The sequence below is a fragment of the Stenella coeruleoalba genome (genome assembly GCF_951394435.1).
Source record: "Stenella coeruleoalba genome assembly, contig: scaffold_286, whole genome shotgun sequence".
Taxonomy (NCBI): Eukaryota; Metazoa; Chordata; class Mammalia; order Artiodactyla; family Delphinidae; genus Stenella; species Stenella coeruleoalba.
In genome coordinates, this window is record NW_027646338.1 from 276,716 (window position 1) to 295,269 (window position 18,554).

Genomic DNA, 18,554 nt, shown 5'->3' on the forward strand with positions numbered 1-18,554 from the left:
CGGGGGGAAGTGAGACTTCATTGTACTGCAGATTCCCTTTGCAAGCTTGCTTGGTTGGCCAAAAAGGGCGTATGCGTTTTTTCCTGAATATATTCAGGAAAAAACGCATACGCCCTTTTTGGCCAAGTGCATCATTGTGGACGTTCTGCCTCTTTTCCTATGCTTCCAATGCAATTCCAGTCTACCTCCTGAAATCGGTTTCCTGCAATTCTGCCCCGCTTTCAAGTCCTCTTGGCAGCCTTACTTCAGTATATTTTTGGACGATAGCTGTCATTTATAACTCTGCAGGATTGTGAATTACAGTGCCCCTGAGCTCCTTTCTTCAACTCGCTTTCTTTTGAGCTGGACGCAACACCGCAGGATGGCTTCAGGCCCTAATCTGGTTCCGGCACGGCACGCTGAGCCTTTGGTTAATTCCTCTTCCTGGTGGGAAATGAGAGTTAAATTTGCCCGTCCAGACACCTCCAGCTAGTCTCTCATTGGTTCTCGCTATTCCTGTTCATCTTCCGCAGAAATTGCAAACTTGGCCAAACAGGAGGTTAAAGGGACTGACTCTCCAAGTCGGGAGAGTGTTAGTAAAGCGTCTGGAATGTTGCACCCGAGTACCAGGGGAGGAAAACTGAGACATATTTGAACACGTCTCCCTATCACATCGTTGATCATACTCTAGGTTCCACATGCATGTTTTAGCTGAAGGAAGAATACTTTAAACCTGGGTAGTTGAAACCCGTGGAATGGGTACCATGCAATATGACTTCAAAGGGTCTTTATTTGCTCACCGAACCTCTCCAATCCTATCACTGCTGCGTTTATGCCCCTGTACACACGCTTGATTCTCTTTCGGAGACATAGCAATCCATAGGTTTTAAGATACTTACTAGTCAGGTACATTCTTAGGCGTTTAATATGCGGTGTTGAGTCCATTTCGCTGAGCATGGAGTAGCTCTTGTCTATTCCATATTTGGCTTAAGGAACTTTATCTGTGCTCATTTCAATCTCTGGTTTTATGCAGCACCCCAACTCACCTTTCCCCTTAAGCAAGCATAAGTTGGTTTTCTAAATTTGAGACCCTGTTCTGTTTTGGAATTCACTTCCTGTGTAGCCAAGTTTACATTCCGTGTATTAGTGATATCTTATGATGTTTCCTTTTCTGTGTGATTTATTTCAGTTAGAATCATCGTACCTGAATCCACTCATTGTGCTGCTAATGGCCTGATGACATAGATTTCATTGCTGAGTGATATTGCTTTGTAAGTAAATACCACAACTTCTTTATCCATTTTTCACTTTCTGCGATGTTGAACTTCTACTGTAAACGAGGTTCTTGTAAACAGAGGCGTCCCAAACTTTGGGGTGACTGTGTCTTTTTGATTTTAATTTCCCTAAGCTATAGGACCATAAGTGGAAGTGCCCTAGGCTCTGTTGCTTTGTTTTTTAGATGTTTCAGGAAACACCATACACTTCTCCCGAGTGTCTGTTGTCAATTTACATCCCGCCCATCAGCATAACAAGGCTCCCAGTTCTCCATAGCCTGTCCTGCCTTTCTGGATTTTACACTTTTTTCAGATGGCCCTTTTGACCGGGGGGAAGTGAGACTTCATTGTACTGCAGATTCCCTTTGCAAGCTTGCTTGGTTGGCCAAAAAGGGCGTATGCGTTTTTTCCTGAATATATTCAGGAAAAAACGCATACGCCCTTTTTGGTCAAGTGCATCATTGTGGACGTTCTGCCTCTTTTCCTATGCTTTCAATGCAATTCCAGTCTACCTCCTGAAATCGGTTTCCTGCAATTCTGCCCCGCTTTCAAGTCCTCTTGGCAGCCTTGCTTCAGTATATTTTTGGACGATAGCTGTCATTTATAACTCTGCAGGATTGTGAATTACAGCGCCCCTGAGCTCCTTTCTTCAACTCGCTTTCTTTTGAGCTGGACGCAACACCGCAGGATGGCTTCAGGCCCTAATCTGGTTCCGGCACGGCACGCTGAGCCTTTGGTTAATTCCTCTTCCTGGTGGGAAATGAGAGTTAAATTTGCCCGTCCAGACACCTCCAGCTAGTCTCTCATTGGTTCTCGCTATTCCTGTTCATCTTCCGCAGAAATTGCAAACTGGGCCAAACAGGAGGTTAAAGGCACTGACTCTCCAAGTCGGGAGAGTGTTAGTAAAGCGTCTGGAATGTTGCACCCGAGTACCAGGGGAGGAAAACTGAGACATATTTGAACACGTCTCCCTATCACATCGTTGATCATACTCTAGGTTCCACATGCATGTTTTAGCTGAAGGAAGAATACTTTAAACCTGGGTAGTTGAAACCCGTGGAATGGGTACCATGCAATATGACTTCAAAGGGTCTTTATTTGCTCACCGAACCTCTCCAATCCTATCACTGCTGCGTTTATGCCCCTGTACACACGCTTGATTCTCTTTCGGAGACATAGCAATCCATAGGTTTTAAGATACTTACTAGTCAGGTACATTCTTAGGCGTTTAATATGCGGTGTTGAGTCCATTTCGCTGAGCATGGAGTAGCTCTTGTCTATTCCATATTTGGCTTAAGGAACTTTATCTGTGCTCATTTCAATCTCTGGTTTTATGCAGCACCCCAACTCACCTTTCCCCTTAAGCAAGCATAAGTTGGTTTTCTAAATTTGAGACCCTGTTCTGTTCTGTAATTCAGTTCCTGTGTACCCAAGATTACATTCCGTGTATTACTGATATCTTATGATGTTTCTTTTTCTGTGTGACTTATTTCAGTTAGAATCATCATACCTGAATCCACTCATTGTGCTGCTAAGGGCCTGATGACATAGAATTCATTGCTGAGTGATATTGCTTTGTAAGTAAATACCACAACTTCTTTATCCATTTTTCACTTTCTGCGATGTTGAACTTGTACTGTAAACGAGGTTCTTGTAAATAGAGGCGTCCCAAACTTTGGGGTGGCTGTGTCTTTCTGATTTTAATATCCCTAAGCTATAGGACCATAAGTGGAAGTGCCCTAGGCTCTGTTGCTTTGTTTTTTAGATGTTTCAGGAAACACCATACACTTCTCCTGAGTGTCTGTTGGCAATTTACATCCCGCCCATCAGCATAACAAGGCTCCCAGTTCTCCATGGCCTGTCCAGCCTTTCTGGATTTTACACTTTTTTCAGATGGCCCTTTTGACCGGGGGGAAGTGAGACTTCATTGTAGTGCAGATTTCCTTTGCAAACTTGCTTGGTTGGCCAAAAAGTGTATATGCGTTTTTTCCTGAATATATTCAGGAAAAAACGCATACGCCCTTTTTGGCCAAGTGCATCATTGTGGACGTTCTGCCTCTTTTCCTATGCTTTCAATGCAATTCCAGTCTACCTCCTGAAATCGGTTTCCTGCATTTCTGCCCCGCTTTCAAGTCCTCTTGGCAGCCTTACTTCAGTATATTTTTGGACGATAGCTGTCATTTATAACTCTGCAGGTTTGTGAATTACAGTGCCCCTGAGCTCCTTTCTTCAACTCGCTTTCTTGTGAGCTGGCCGCAACACCGCAGGATGGCTTCAGGCCGTAATCTGGTTCCTGCACGGCACGCTGAGCCTTTGGTTATTTCCTCTTCCTGGTGGGAAATGAGAGTTAAATTTGCCCGTCCAGACACCTCCAGCTAGTCTCTCATTGGTTCTCCCTATTCCTGTTCATCTTCCGCTGAAATTGCAAACTGGGCCAAACAGGAGGTTAAAGGCGCTGACTCTCCAAGTGGGGAGAGTGTTAGTAAAGCGTCTGGAATGTTGCACCCGAGTACCAGGGGAGGAAAACTGAGACATATTTGAACACGTCTCCCGATCACATGGTTGATCATACTCTAGGTTCCACATGCATGTTTTAGCTGAAGGAAGAATACCTTAAACCTGGAGAGTTGAAACCCGTGGAATGGGTACCATGCAATATGACTTCAAAGGGTCTTCATTTGCTCACTGAACCTCTCCAATCCTATCAGTGCTGCGTTTATGCCCCTGTACACATGCTTGATTCTCTTTCGGAGACATAGCAATCCATAGGTTTTAAGATACTTACTAGTCAGGTACATTCTTAGGCGTTTAATATGCGGTGTTGAGTCCATTTCGTTGAGCAAGGAGTAGCTCTTGTCTATTCCATATTTGGCTTAAGGAACTTTATCTGTGCTCATTTCAATCTCTGGTTTTATGCAGCACCCCAACTCACCTTTACCCTTAAGCAAGCATAAGTTGGTTTTCTAAATTTGAGACCCTGTTCTGTTCTGTAATTCAGTTCCTGTGTAGCCAAGTTTACATTCCGTGTATTACTGATATCTTATGATGTTTCTTTTTCTGTGTGACTTATTTCAGTTAGAATCATCATACCTGAATCCACTCATTGTGCTGCTAAGGGCCTGATGTCATAGAATTCATTGCTGAGTGATATTGCTTTGTAAGGAAGTACCACAACTTCTTTATCCATTTTTCACTTTCTGCGATGTTGAACTTGTACTGTAAACGAGGTTCTTGTAAACAGAGGCGTCCCAAACTTTGGGGTGGCTGTGTCTTTTTGATTTTAATATCCCTAAGCTATAGGACCATAAGTGGAAGTGCCCTAGGCTCTGTTGCTTTGTTTTTTAGATGTTTCAGGAAACACCATACACTTCTCCCGAGTGTCTGTTGGCAATTTACATCCCGCCCATCAGCATAACAAGGCTCCCATTTCTCCATGGCCTGTCCTGCCTTTCTGGATTTTACACTTTTTTCAGATGGCCCTTTTGACCGGGGGGAAGTGAGACTTCATTGTAGTGCAGATTTCCTTTGCAAGCTTGCTTGGTTGGCCAAAAAGGGCGTATGCGTTTTTTCCTGAATATATTCAGGAAAAAACGCATACGCCCTTTTTGGCCAAGTGCATCATTGTGGACGTTCTGCCTCTTTTCCTATGCTTTCAATGCAATTCCAGTCTACCTCCTGAAATCGGTTTCCTGCAATTCTGCCCCGCTTTCAAGTCCTCTTGGCAGCCTTACTTCAGTATATTTTTGGACGATAGCTGTCATTTATAACTCTGCAGGTTTGTGAATTACAGTGCCCCTGAGCTGCTTTCTTCAACTCGCTTTCTTTTGAGCTGGCCGCAACACCGCAGGATGGCTGCAGGCCGTAATCTGGTTCCTGCACGGCACGCTGAGCCTTTGGTTATTTCCTCTTCCTGGTGGGAAATGAGAGTTAAATTTGCCCGTCCAGACACCTCCAGCTAGTCTCTCATTATTCTCGCTATTCCTGTTCATCTTCCGCAGAAATTGCAACTGGGCCAAACAGGAGGTTAAAGGCGCTGACTCTCCAAGTGGGGAGAGTGTTAGTAAAGCGTCTGGAATGTTGCACCCGAGTACCAGGGGAGGAAAACTGAGACATATTTGAACACGTCTCCCATTCACACGGTTGATCGTACTCTGGGTTCCACATGCATGTTTTAGCTGAAGGAAGAATAACTTAAACCTGGAAAGTTGAGACCCGTGGAATGGGTACCATGCAATATGACTTCAAAGAGTCTTCATTTGCTCACCGAACCTCTCCAATCCTATCACTGCTGCGTTTCTGCCCCTGTACACATGCTTGATTCTCTTTCGGAGACATAGCAATCCATAGGTTTTAAGATACTTACTAGTCAGGTACATTCTTAGACGTTTAATATGCGGTGTTGAGTCAATTTCGTTGAGCAAGTAGTAGCTCTTGTCTATTCCATATTTGGCTTAAGGAACTTTATCTGTGCTCATTTCAATCTCTGGTTTTATGCAGCACCCCAACTCACCTTTACCCTTAAGCAAGCATAAGTTGCTTTTCTAAATTTGAGACCCTGTTCTGTTTTGGAATTCAGTTCCTGTGTAGCCAAGTTTACATTCCATGTATTACTGATATCTTATGATGTTTCTTTTTCTGTGTGACTTATTTCAGTTAGAATCATCATACCTGAATCCACTCATTGTGCTGCTAAGGGCCTGATGACATAGATTTCATTGCTGAGTGATATTGCTTTGTAAGGAAGTACCACAACTTCTTTATCCATTTTTCACTTTCTGCGATGTTGAACTTGTACTGTAAACGAGGTTCTTGTAAACAGAGGCGTCCCAAACTTTGGGGTGGCTGTGTCTTTTTGGTTTTAATTTCCCTAAGCTATAGGACCGTAAGTCGAAGTGCCCTAGGCTCTGTTGCTTTGTTTTTTACATGTTTCAGGAAACACCATACACTTCTCCCGAGTGTCTGTTGGCAATTTACATCCCGCCCATCAGCATAACAAGGCTCCCAGTTCTCCATGGCCTGTCCTGCCTTTCTGGATTTTACACTTTTTTCAGATGGCCCTTTTGACCGGGGGGAAGTGAGACTTCATTGTAGTGCAGATTTCCTTTGCAAGCTTGCTTGGTTGGCCAAAAAGTGCGTATGCGTTTTTTCCTGAATATATTCAGGAAAAAACGCATACGTCCTTTTTGGCCAAGTGCATCATTGTGGACGTTCTGCCTCTTTTCCTATGCTTTCAATGCAATTCCAGTCTACCTCCTGAAATCGGTTTCCTGCAATTCTGCCCCGCTTTCAAGTGCTCTTGGCAGCCTTACTTCAGTATATTTTTGGATGATAGCTGTCATGTATAACTCTGCAGGTTTGTGAATTACAGTGCCCCTGAGCTCCTTTCTTCAACTCGCTTTCTTGTGAGCTGGCCGCAACACCGCAGGATGGCTTCAGGCCCTAATCTGGTTCCGGCACGGCACGCTGAGCCTTTGGTTATTTCCTCTTCCTGGTGGGAAATGAGAGTTAAATTTGCCCGTCCAGACACCTCCAGCTAGTCTCTCATTATGCTCGCTATTCCTGTTCATCTTCCGCAGAAATTGCAAACTGGGCCAAACAGGAGGTTAAAGGCACTGACTCTCCAAGTGGGGAGAGTGTTAGTTAAGCATCTGGAATGTTGCACCCGAGTACCAGGGGAGGAAAACTGAGACATATTTGAACACGTCTCCCATTCACACGATTGATCGTACTCTGGGTTCCACATGCATGTTTTAGCTGAAGGAAGAATACCTTAAACCTGGAAAGTTGAGACCCGTGTAATGGATACCATGCAATATGACTTCAAAGGGTCTTCATTTGCTCACCGAACCTCTCCAATCCTATCACTGCTGCGTTTATGTCCCTGCACACATGCTTGATTCTCTTTCGGAGACATAGCAATCCATAGGTTTTAAGATACTTACTAGTCAGGTACATTCTTAGGCGTTTAATATGCGGTGTTGAGTCCATTTCGTTGAGCAAGGAGTAGCTCTTGTCTATTCCATATTTGGCTTAAGGAACTTTATCTGTGCTCATTTCAATCTCTGGTTTTATGCAGCACCCCAACTCACCTTTCCCCTTAAGCAAGCATAAGTTGGTTTTCTAAATTTGAGACCCTGTTCTGTTCTGTAATTCAGTTCCTGTGTAGCCAAGTTTACATTCCGTGTATTACTGATATCTTATGATGATTCTTTTTCTGTGTGACTTATTTCAGTTAGAATCATCATACCTGAATCCACTCATTGTGCTGCTAAGGGCCTGATGACATAGAGTTCATGGCTGAGTGATATTGCTTTGTAAGTAAATACCACAACTTCTTTATCCATTTTTCACTTTCTGCAATGTTGAACTTGTACTGTAAACGAGGTTCTTGTAAACAGAGCCTTCCCAAACTTTGGGGTGGCTGTGTCTTTTTGATTTTAATTTCCCTAAGCTATAGGACCATAAGTGGAAGTGCCCTAGGCTCTGTTGCTTTGTTTTTTAGATGTTTCAGGAAACACCATACACTTCTCCCGAGTGTCTGTTGGCAATTTACATCCCGCCCATCAGCATAACAAGGCTCCCAGTTCTCCATGGCCTGTCCTGCCTTTCTGGATTTTACACTTTTTTCAGATGGCCCTTTTGACCGGGGGGAAGTGAGACTTCATTGTACTGCAGATTTCATTTGCAAGCTTGCTTGGTTGGCCAAAAAGGGCGTATGCGTTTTTTCCTGAATATATTCAGGAAAAAACGCATACGCCCTTTTTGGCCAAGTGCATCATTGTGGATGTTCTGCCTCTTTTCCTATGCTTTCAATGCAATTCCAGTCTACCTCCTGAAATCGGTTTCCTGCAATTCTGCCCTGCTTTCAAGTCCTCTTGGCAGCCTTACTTCAGTTTATTTTTGGACGATAGCTGTCATTTATAACTCTGCAGGTTTGTGAATTACAGTGCCCCTGAGCTCCTTTCTTCAACTCGCTTTCTTGTGACCTGGCCGCAACACCGCAGGATGGCTTCCGGCCATAATCTGGTTCCGGCATGGCACGCTGAGCCTTTGGTTATTTCCTCTTCCGGGTGGGAAATGAGAGTTAAATTTGCCCGTCCAGACACCTCCAGCTAGTCTCTCATTGGTTCTCCCTATTCCTGTTCATCTTCCACAGAAATTGCAAACTGGTTCAAACAAGAGTTTAAAGGCGCTGACTCTCCAAGTGGGGAGAGTGTTAGTAAAGCGTCTGGAATGTTGCACCCGAGTACCAGGGGAGGAAAACTGAGACATATTTGAACACGTCTCCCGTTCACACGGTTGATCATACTCTGGGTTCCACATGCATGTTTTCGCTGAAGGAAGAATACCTTAAACCTGGGTAGTTGAAATCCGTGGAATGGGTACCATGCAATATGACTTCAAAGGGTCTTCATTTGCTCACCGAACCTCTCCAATCCTAACACTGCTGCGTTTATGCCCCTGTACACACGTTTGATTCTCTTTTGGAGACATAGCAATCCATAGGTTTTAAGATAGTTACTAGTCAGGTACATTCTTAGGCGTTTAATATGGGGTGTTGAGTACATTTCGTTGAGCAAGGAGTAGCTCTTGTCTATTCCATATTTGGCTTAAGGAACTTTATCTGTGCTCATTTCAATCTGTGGTTTTATGCAGCACCCCAACTCACCTTTCCCCTTAAGCAAGCATAAGTTGGTTTTCTAAATTTGAGACCCTGTTCTGTTCTGTAATTCAGTTCCTGTGTAGCCAAGTTTACATTCCATGTATTACTGATATCTTAGGATGTTTCTTTTTCTGTGTGACTTATTTCAGTTAGAATCATCATACCTGAATCCATTCATTGTGCTGCAAAGGGCCTGATGACATAGATTTCATTGCTGAGTGATACTGCATTGTACGTAAGTACCACAAGTTCTTTATCCATTTTTTACTTTCTGTGATATTGAACTTGTACGGTAAACGAGGTTCTTGTAAACAGAGGCGTCCCAAACTTTGGGGTGGCTGTGTCTTTTTGATTTTAATTTCCCTGAGCTATAGGACCATAAGTGGAAGTGCCCTAGGCTCTGTTGCTTTGTTTTTTAGATGTTTCAGGAAACACCATACACTTCTCCTGTGTGTGTGTTGGCAATTTACATCCCGCCCATCAGCATAACAAGGCTCCCAGTTCTCCATGGCCTGTCCTGCCTTTCTGGATTTTACACTTTTTTCAGATGGCTCTTTTGACCGGGGGGAAGTGAGACTTCATTGTAGTGCAGATTTCCTTTGCAAACTTGCTTGGTTGGCCAAAAAGGGCGTATGCGTTTTTTTCTGGAATATATTCAGGAAAAAACGCATACGCCCTTTTTGGCCAAGTGCATCATTGTGGACTTTCTGCCTCTTTTCCTATGCTTTCAATGCAATTCCAGTCTACCTCCTGAAATCGGTTTCCTGCAATTCTGCCCCGCTTTCAAGTCCTCTTGGCAGCCTTACTTCAGTATATTTTTGGACGATAGCTGTCATTTATAACTCTGCAGGTTTGTGAATTACAGTGCCCCTGAGCTCCTTTCTTCAGCTCGCTTTCTTTTGAGCTAACCTCAACACCGCAGGATGGCTTCAGGCCCTAATCTGGTTCCGGCACAGCACGCTGAGCCTTTGGTTATTTGCTCTTCCTGGTGGGAAATGTGAGTTAAATTTGCCCGTCCAGACACCTCCAGCTAGTCTCTCATTGGTTCTCCCTATTCCTGTTCATCTTCCGCAGAAATTGCAAACTGGGCCAAACAGGAGGTTAAAGGCGCTGACTCTCCAAGTGGGGAGAGTGTTAGTAAAGCGTCTGGAATGTTGCACCGAAGTACCAGGGGAGGAAAACTGAGACATATTTGAACACGTCTCCCGATCACATGGTTGATCATACTCTAGGTTCCACATGCATGTTTTAGCTGAAGGAAGAATACCTTAAACCTGGGTAGTTGAAACCCGTGGAATGGGTACCATGCAATATGACTTCAATGGGTCTTCATTTGCTCAGCGAACCTCTCCAATCCTATCACTGCTGCGTTTATGCCCCTGTACACATGCTTGATTCTCTTTCGGAGACATAGCAATCCATAGGTTTTAAGATACTTACTAGTCAGGTACATTCTTAGGCGTTTAAAATGCGGTGTTGAGTCCATTTCGTTGAGCAAGGAGTAGCTCTTGTCTATTCCATATTTGGCTTAAGGAACTTTATCTGTGCTCATTTCAATCTCTGGTTTTATGCAGCACCCCAACTCACCTTTCCCCTTAAGCAAGCATAAGTTGGTTTTCTAAATTTGAGACCCTGTTCTGTTTTGGAATTCTGTTCCTGTGTAGCCAAGTTTACATTCCGTGTATTAGTGATATCTTATGATGTTTCTTTTTCTGTGTGACTTATTTCAGTTAGAATCATCGTACCTGAATCCACTCATTATGCTGCTACGGGCCTGATGACATAGATTTCATTGCTGAGTGAGTGATACTGCATTGTACGTAAGAACCACAAGTTCTTTATCCATTTTTCACTTTCTGCGATGTTGAACTTGTACTGTAAACGACGTTCTTGTAAACAGAGGCGTCCCAAGCTTTGGGGACGCTGTGTCTTTTTGATTTTAATTTCCCTAAGCTATAGGACCATAAGTGGAAGTGCCCTAGGCTCTGTTGCTTTGTTTTTTAGATGTTTCAGGAAACACCATACACTTCTCCCGAGTGTCTGTTGGCAATTTCCATCCCGCCCATCAGCATAACAAGGCTCCCAGTTCTCCATGGCCTCTCCTGCTTTTCTGGATTTTACACTTTTTTCAGATGGCCCTTTTGACCGGGGGGAAGTGAGACTTCATTGTAGTGCAGATTTCCTTTGCAAGCTTGCTTGGTTGGCCAAAAAGGGCGTATGCGTTTTTTCCTGAATATATTCAGGAAAAAACGCATACGCCCTTTTTGGCCAAGTGCATCATTGTGGACGCTCTGCCTCTTTTCCTATGCTTTCAATGCAATTCCAGTCTACCTCCTGAAATCGGTTTCCTGCAATTCTGCCCCGCTTTCAAGTCCTCTTGGCAGCCTTACTTCAGTATATTTTTGGACGATAGCTGTCATTTATAACTCTGCAGGTTTGTGAATTACAGTGCCCCTGAGCTCCTTTCTTCAACTCGCTTTCTTGTGAGCTGGCCGCAACACCGCAGGATGGCTTCAGGCCCTAATCTGGTTCCGGCACGGCACGCTGAGCCTTTGGTTATTTCCTCTTCCTGGTGGGAAATGAGAGTTAAATTTGCGTGTCCAGACACCTCCAGCTAGTGTCTCATTGGTTCTCCCTATTCCTGTTCATCTTCCGCAGAAATTGCAAACTGGGCCAAACAGGTGGTTAAAGGCGCTGACTCTCCAAGTGGGGAGAGTGTTAGTAAAGCGTCTGGAATGTTGCACAAGAGTACCAGGAGAGAAAAACTGAGGCATATTTGAACACGTCTCCGATTCACACGGTTGATCATACTCTGGGTTCCACATGCATATTTTAGCTGAAGGAAGAATACCTTAAACCTGGAGAGTTGAGACCCGTGTAATGGGTACCATGCAATATGACTTCAAAGGGTATTCATTTGCTCACCGAACCTCTCCAATCCTATCACTGCTGCGTTTATGCCCCTGTACACATGCTTGATTCTCTTTCGGAGACATAGCAATCCATAGGTTTTAAGATACTTACTAGTCAGGTACATTCTTAGGCGTTTAATATGCGGTGTTGAGTCCATTTCGTTGAGCAAGGAGTAGCTCTTTTCTATTCCATATTTGGCTTAAGGAAATTTATCTGTGCTCATTTCAATCTCTGGTTTTATGCAGCACCCCAACTCACCTTTCCCCTTAAGCAAGCATAAGATGGTTTTCTAAATTTGAGACCCTGTTCTGTTTTGGAATTCAGTTCCTGTGTAGCCAAGTTTACATTCCGTGTATTAGTGATATCTTATGATGTTTCTTTTTCTGTGTGACTTATTTCAGTTAGAATCATCGTACCTGAATCCACTCATTATGCTGCTACGGGCCTGATGACATAGATTTCATTGCTGAGTGATACTGCATTGTACGTAAGTACCACAAGTTCTTTATCCATTTTTCACTTTCTGTGATATTGAACTTGTACGGTAAACGAGGTTCCTGTAAACAGAGGCGTCCCAAACTTTGGGGTGGCTGTGTCTTTTTGATTTTAATTTCCCTAAGCTATAGGACCATAAGTGGAAGTGCCCTAGGCTCTGTTGCTTTGTTTCTTAGATGTTTCAGGAAACACCATACACTTCTCCCAAGTGGTTCTTGGCAATTTACATCCCGCCCTTCAGCATAACAAGGCTCCCAGTTCTCCATGGCCTGTCCTGCCTTTCTGGATTATACACCTTTTTCAGATGGCCCTTTTGACCGGGGGGAAGTGAGACTTCATTGTAGTGCAGATTCCCTTTGCAAGCTTGCTTGGTTGGCCAAAAAGGGCGTATGCGTTTTTTCCTGAATATATTCAGGAAAAAACGCATACGCCCTTTTTGGCCAAGTGCATCATTGTGGACGTTCTGCCTCTTTTCCTATGCTTTCAATGCAATTCCAGTCTACCTCCTGAAATCGGTTTCCTGCAATTCTGCCCCGCTTTCAAGTCCTCTTGGCAGCCTTACTTCAGTCTATTTTTGGACGATAGCTGTCATTTATAACTCTGCAGGTTTGTGAATTACAGTGCCCCTGAGCTCCTTTCTTCAACTCGCTTTCTGTGAGCTGGCCGCAACACCGCAGGATGGCTTCAGGCCCTAATCTGGTTCCGGCACGGCACGCTAAGCCTTTGGTTATTTCCTCTTCCTGGTGGGAAATGAGAGTTAAATTTGCCCGTCCAGACACCTCCAGCTAGTCTGTCATTGGTTTTCGCTATTCCTGTTCATCTTCCGCAGAAATTGCAAACTGGGCGAAACAGGAGGTTAAAGGGACTGACTCTCCAAGTCGGGAGAGTGTTAGTAAAGCGTCTGGAATGTTGCACCCGAGTACCAGGGTACGAAAACTGAGACATATTTGAACATGACTCCCGTTCACATGGTTGATCATACTCTAGGTTCCACATGCATGTTTTAGCTGAAGGAAGAATACCTTAAACCTGGGTAGTTGAAACCCGTGGAATGGGTACCATGCAATATGACTTCAAAGGGTCTTCATTTGCTCACCGAACCTCTCCAATCCTATCACTGCTGCGCTTATGCCCCTGTACTCATGCTTGATTCCCTTTCGGAGACATAGCAATCCATAGCTTTTAAGATACTTACTAGTCAGGTACATTCTTAGGCGTTTAATATGCGGTGTTGAGTCCATTTCATTGAGCAAGGAGTAGCTCTTGTCTATTCCATATTTGGCTTAAGGAACTTTATCTGTGCTCATTTCAATCTCTGGTTTTATGCAGCACCCCAACTCACCTTTACCCTTAAGCAAGCATAAGTTGGTTTTCTAAATTTGAGACCCTGTTCTGTTCTGTAATTCATTTCCTGTGTAGCCAAGTTTATTCCGTATATTACTGATATCTTATGATGTTTCTTTTTCTGTGTGACTTATTTCAGTTAGAATCATCATACCTGAATCCACTCATTGTGCTGCTAAGGGCCTGATGACATAGATTTCATTGCTGAGTGATACTGCATTGTACGTAAGTACCGCAAGTTCTTTATCCATTTTTCACTTTCTGTGATATTGAACTTGTACGGTAAACGAGGTTCTTGTTAACAGAGGCGTCCCAAACTTTCGGGTGGCTGTGTCTTTTTGATTTTAATTTCCCTAAGCTATAGGACCATAAGTGGAAGTGCCCTAGGCTCGGTTGCTTTGTTTTTTAGATGTTTCAGGAAACACCATACACTTCTCCCGAGTGTCTGTTGGCAATTTACATCCCGCCCATCAGCATAACAAGGCTCCCAGTTCTCCATGGCCTGTCCTGCCTTTCTGGATTTTACACTTTTTTCAGATGGCCCTTTTGACCGGGGGGATGTGAGACTTCATTGTAGTGCAGATTTCCTTTGCAAGCTTGCTTGGTTGGCCAAAAAGGGCGTATGCGTTTTTTCCTGAATATATTCAGGAAAAAACGCATACGCCCTTTTTGGCCAAGTGCATCATTGTGGACGTTCTGCCTCTTTTCCTATGCTTTCAATGCAATTCCAGTCTACCTCCTGAAATCGGTTTCCTGCAATTCTGCGCCGCTTTCAAGTCCTCTTGGCAGCCTTACTTCAGTATATTTTTGGACGATAGCTGTCATTTATAACTCTGCAGGTTTGTGAATTACAGTGCCCCTGAGCTCCTTTCTTCAACTCGCTTTCTTGTGAGCTGGCCGCAACACCGCAGGATGGCTTCAGGCCCTAATATGGTTCCGGCACGGCACGCTGAGCCTTTGGTTAATTCCTCTTCCTGGTGGGAAATGAGAGTTAAATTTGCCCGTCCAGACACCTCCAGCTAGTCTCTCATTGGTTCTCGCTATTCCTGTTCATCTTCCGCAGAAATTGCAAACTGGGCCAAACAGGAGGTTAAAGGGACTGACTCTCCAAGTTGTGAGAGTGTTAGTAAAGTGTCTGGAATGATGCACCCGAGTACCAGGGTACGAAAACTGAGACATGTTTGAACATGTCTCCCGATCACATGGTTGATCATACTCTAGGTTCCACATGCATGTTTTAGCTGAAGGAAGAATACCTTAAACCTGGGTAGTAGAAACCCGTGGAATGGGTACCATGCAATATGACTTCAAAGGGTCTTCATTTGCTCACCGAACCTCTCCAATCCTATCACTGCTGCGTTTATGCCCCTGTACACATGCTTGATTCCCCTTCGGAGACATAGCAATCCATAGGTTTTAAGATACTTACTAGTCAGGTACATTCTTAGGCGTTTAATATGCGGTGTTGAGTCCATTTCGTCGAGCAAGGAGTAGCTCTTGTCTATTCCATATTTGGCTTAAGGAACTTTATCTGTGCTCATTTCAATCTCTGGTTTTATGCAGCACCCCAACTCACCTTTCCCCTTAAGCAAGCATAAGTTGGTTTTCTAAATTTGAGACCCTGTTTTGTTTTGTAATTCAGTTCCTGTGTAGCCAAGTTTACATTCCGTGTATTACTGATATCTTATGATGTTTCTTTTTCTGTGTTACTTATTTCAGTTAGAATCATCGTACCTGAATCCACTCATTGTGCTCCTAAGGGCCTGATGACATAGATTTCATTGCTGAGTGATATTGCTTTGTAAGTAAATACCACAACTTCTTTATCCATTTTTCACTTTCTGCGATGTTGAACTTGTACTGTAAACGAGGTTCTTGTAAACAGAGCCGTGCCAAACTTTCACGTGGCTGTGTCTTTTTGATTTTAATTTCCCTAAGCTATAAGACCATAAGTGGAAGTGCCCTAGGCTCTGTTGCTTTGTTTTATAGATGTTTCAGGAAACACCATACACTTCTCCCGAGTGTCTGTTGGCAATTTACATCCCGCCCATCAGCATAACAAGGCTCCCAGTTCTCCATGGCCTGTCCTGCCTTTCTGGATTTTACACTTTTTTCAGATGACCCTTTTGACCGGGGGGATGTGAGACTTCATTGTAGTGCAGATTTGCTTTGCAAGCTTGCTTGCTTGGCCAAAAAGGGCGTATGCGTTTTTTCCTGAATATATTCAGGAAAAAACGCATACGCCCTTTTTGGCCAAGTGCATCATTGTGGACGTTCTGCCTCTTTTCCTATGCTTTCAATGCAATTCCAGTCTACCTCCTGAAATCGGTTTCCTGCAATTCTGCCCCACTTTCAAGTCCTCTTGGCAGCCTTACTTCAGTATATTTTTGGACGATAGCTGTCATTTATAACTCTGCAGGTTTGTGAATTACAGTGACCTTGAGCTCCTTTCTTCAACTCGCTTTCTTGTGAGCTGGCCGCAACACCAAAGGATGGCTTCAGGCCCTAATCTGGTTCCGGCATGGCACGGTGAGCCTTTGGTTAATTCCTCTTCCTGGTGGGAAATGAGAGTTAAATTTGCCCGTCCAGACACCTCCAGCTAGCCTCTCATTGGTTCTCGCTATTCCTGTTCATCTTCTGCAGAAATTGCAAACTGGGCCAAACAGGAGGTTAAAGGCACTGACTCTCCAAGTCGGGAGAGTGTTAGTAAAGCGTCTGGAATGTTGCACCCGAGTACCAGGGTACGAAAACTGAGACATATTTGAACACGTCTCCCGATCACATGGTTGATCATACTCTAGGTTCCACATGCATGTTTTAGCTGAAGGAAGAATACCTTAAACCTGGAGAGTTGAAACCCGTGGAATGGGTACCATGCAATATGACTTCAAAGGGTCTTCATTTGCTCACCAAACCTCTCCAATCCTATCACTGCTGCGTTTATGCCCCTGTACACACGCTTGATTCTCTTTTGGAGACATAGCAATCCATAGGTTTTAAGATACTTACTAGTCAGGTACATTCTTAGGCGTTTAATATGGGGTGTTGAGTCCATTACGTTGAGCAATGAGTAGCTCTTGTCTATTCCATATTTGCCTTAAGGAACTTTATCTGTGCTCATTTCAATCTCTGGTTTTATGCAGCACCCCAACTCACCTTTCCCCTTAAACAAGCATAAGTTGTTTTTCTAAATTTGAGATCCTGTTCTGTTTTGGAATTCACTTCCTGTGTAGCCAAGTTTACATTCCGTGTATTAGTGATATCTTATGATGTTTCTTTTTCTGTGTGACTTATTTCAGTTAGAATCATCGTATCTGAATCCACTCATTATGCTGCTACGGGCCTGATGACATAGATTTCATTGCTGAGTGATACTGCATTGTACGTAAGTACCACAAGTTCTTTATCCATTTTTCACTTTCTGTGATATTGAACTTGTACTGTAAACGAGGTTCTTGTAAACAGAGCCGTCCCAAACTTTGGGGTGGCTGTGTCTTTTTGAATTTAATTTCCCTAAGCTATAGGACCATAAGTGGAAGTGCCCTAGGCTCTGTTGCTTTGTTTTTTAGATGTTTCAGGAAACACCATACACTTCTCCCGAGTGTCTGTTGGCAATTTACATCCCGCCCATCAGCATAACAAGGCTCCCAGTTCTCCATGGCCTGTCCTGCCTTTCTGGATTTTACACTTTTTTCAGATGGCCCTTTTGACCGGGGGGAAGTGAGACTTCATTGTAGTGCAGATTTCCTTTGCAAGCTTGCTTGGTTGGCCAAAAAGGGCGTATGCGTTTTTTCCTGAATATATTCAGGAAAAAACACATACGCCCTTTTTGGCCAAGTGCATCATTGTGGACGTTCTGCCTCTTTTCCTATGCTTTCAATGCAATTCCAGTCTACCTCCTGAAATCGGTTTCCTGCAATTCTGCCCCGCTTTCAAGTCCTCTTGGCAGCCTTACTTCAGTATATTTTTGGACGATAGCTGTCATTTATAACTCTGCAGGTTTGTGAATTACAGTGTCCCTGAGATCCTTTCTTCAACTCGCTTTCTTGTGACCTGGCCGCAACACCGCAGGATGGCTTCAGGCCCTAATCTGGTTCCGGCACGGCACGCTGAGCCTTTGGTTAATTCCTCTTCCTGGTGGGAAATGAGAGTTAAATTTGCCCGTCCAGACACCTCCAGCTAGTCTCTCATTGGTTCTCGCTATTCCTGTTCATCTTCCGCAGAAATTGCAAACTGGGCCAAACAGGAGGTTAAAGGCACTGACTCTCCAAGTCGGGAGAGTGTTAGTAAAGCGTCTGGAATGTTGCACCCGAGTACCAGGGTACGAAAACTGAGACATATTTGAACACGTCTCCCGATCACATGGTTGATCATACTCTAGGTTCCACATGCATGTTTTAGCTGAAGGAAGAATACCTTAAACCTGGGTAGGTGAAACCCGTGGAATGGGTACCATGCAATATGACTTCAAAGGGTCTTCATTTGCTCACCGAACCTCTCCAATCCTATCACTGCTGCGTTTATGCCCCTGTACACACGCTTGATTCTCTTTCGGAGACATAGCAATCCATAGGTTTTAAGATACTTACTAGTCAGGTACATTCTTAGGCGTTTAATATGCGGTGTTGAGTCCATTTCGTTGAGCAAGGAGTAGCTCTTGTCTATTCCATATTTGGCTTAAGGAACTTTATCTGTGCTCATTTCGATCTCTGGTTTTATGCAGCTCCCCAACTCACCTTTCCCCTTAAGCAAGCATAAGTTGGTTTTCTAAATTTGAGACCCTGTTCTGTTCTGTAATTCAGTTCCTGTGTAGCCAAGTTTACATTCCGTGTATTAGTGATATCTTATGATGTTTCTTTTTCTGTGTGACTTATTTCAGTTAGAAT

At 43.8% G+C, this 18,554-nt stretch overlaps 1 long non-coding RNA gene across 1 annotated transcript; it reads left to right on the forward strand.

The window, feature by feature from the left end:
- The first annotated feature begins 13,596 nt into the window (after positions 1-13,596).
- On the forward strand, positions 13,597-16,189 carry LOC307181166. Its single transcript, XR_013826056.1, has 3 exons — positions 13,597-13,893; positions 15,388-15,469; positions 16,088-16,189. It is a non-coding gene; the product is annotated as an uncharacterized lncRNA (long non-coding RNA).
- The last annotated feature ends 2,365 nt before the right edge of the window (positions 16,190-18,554 follow it).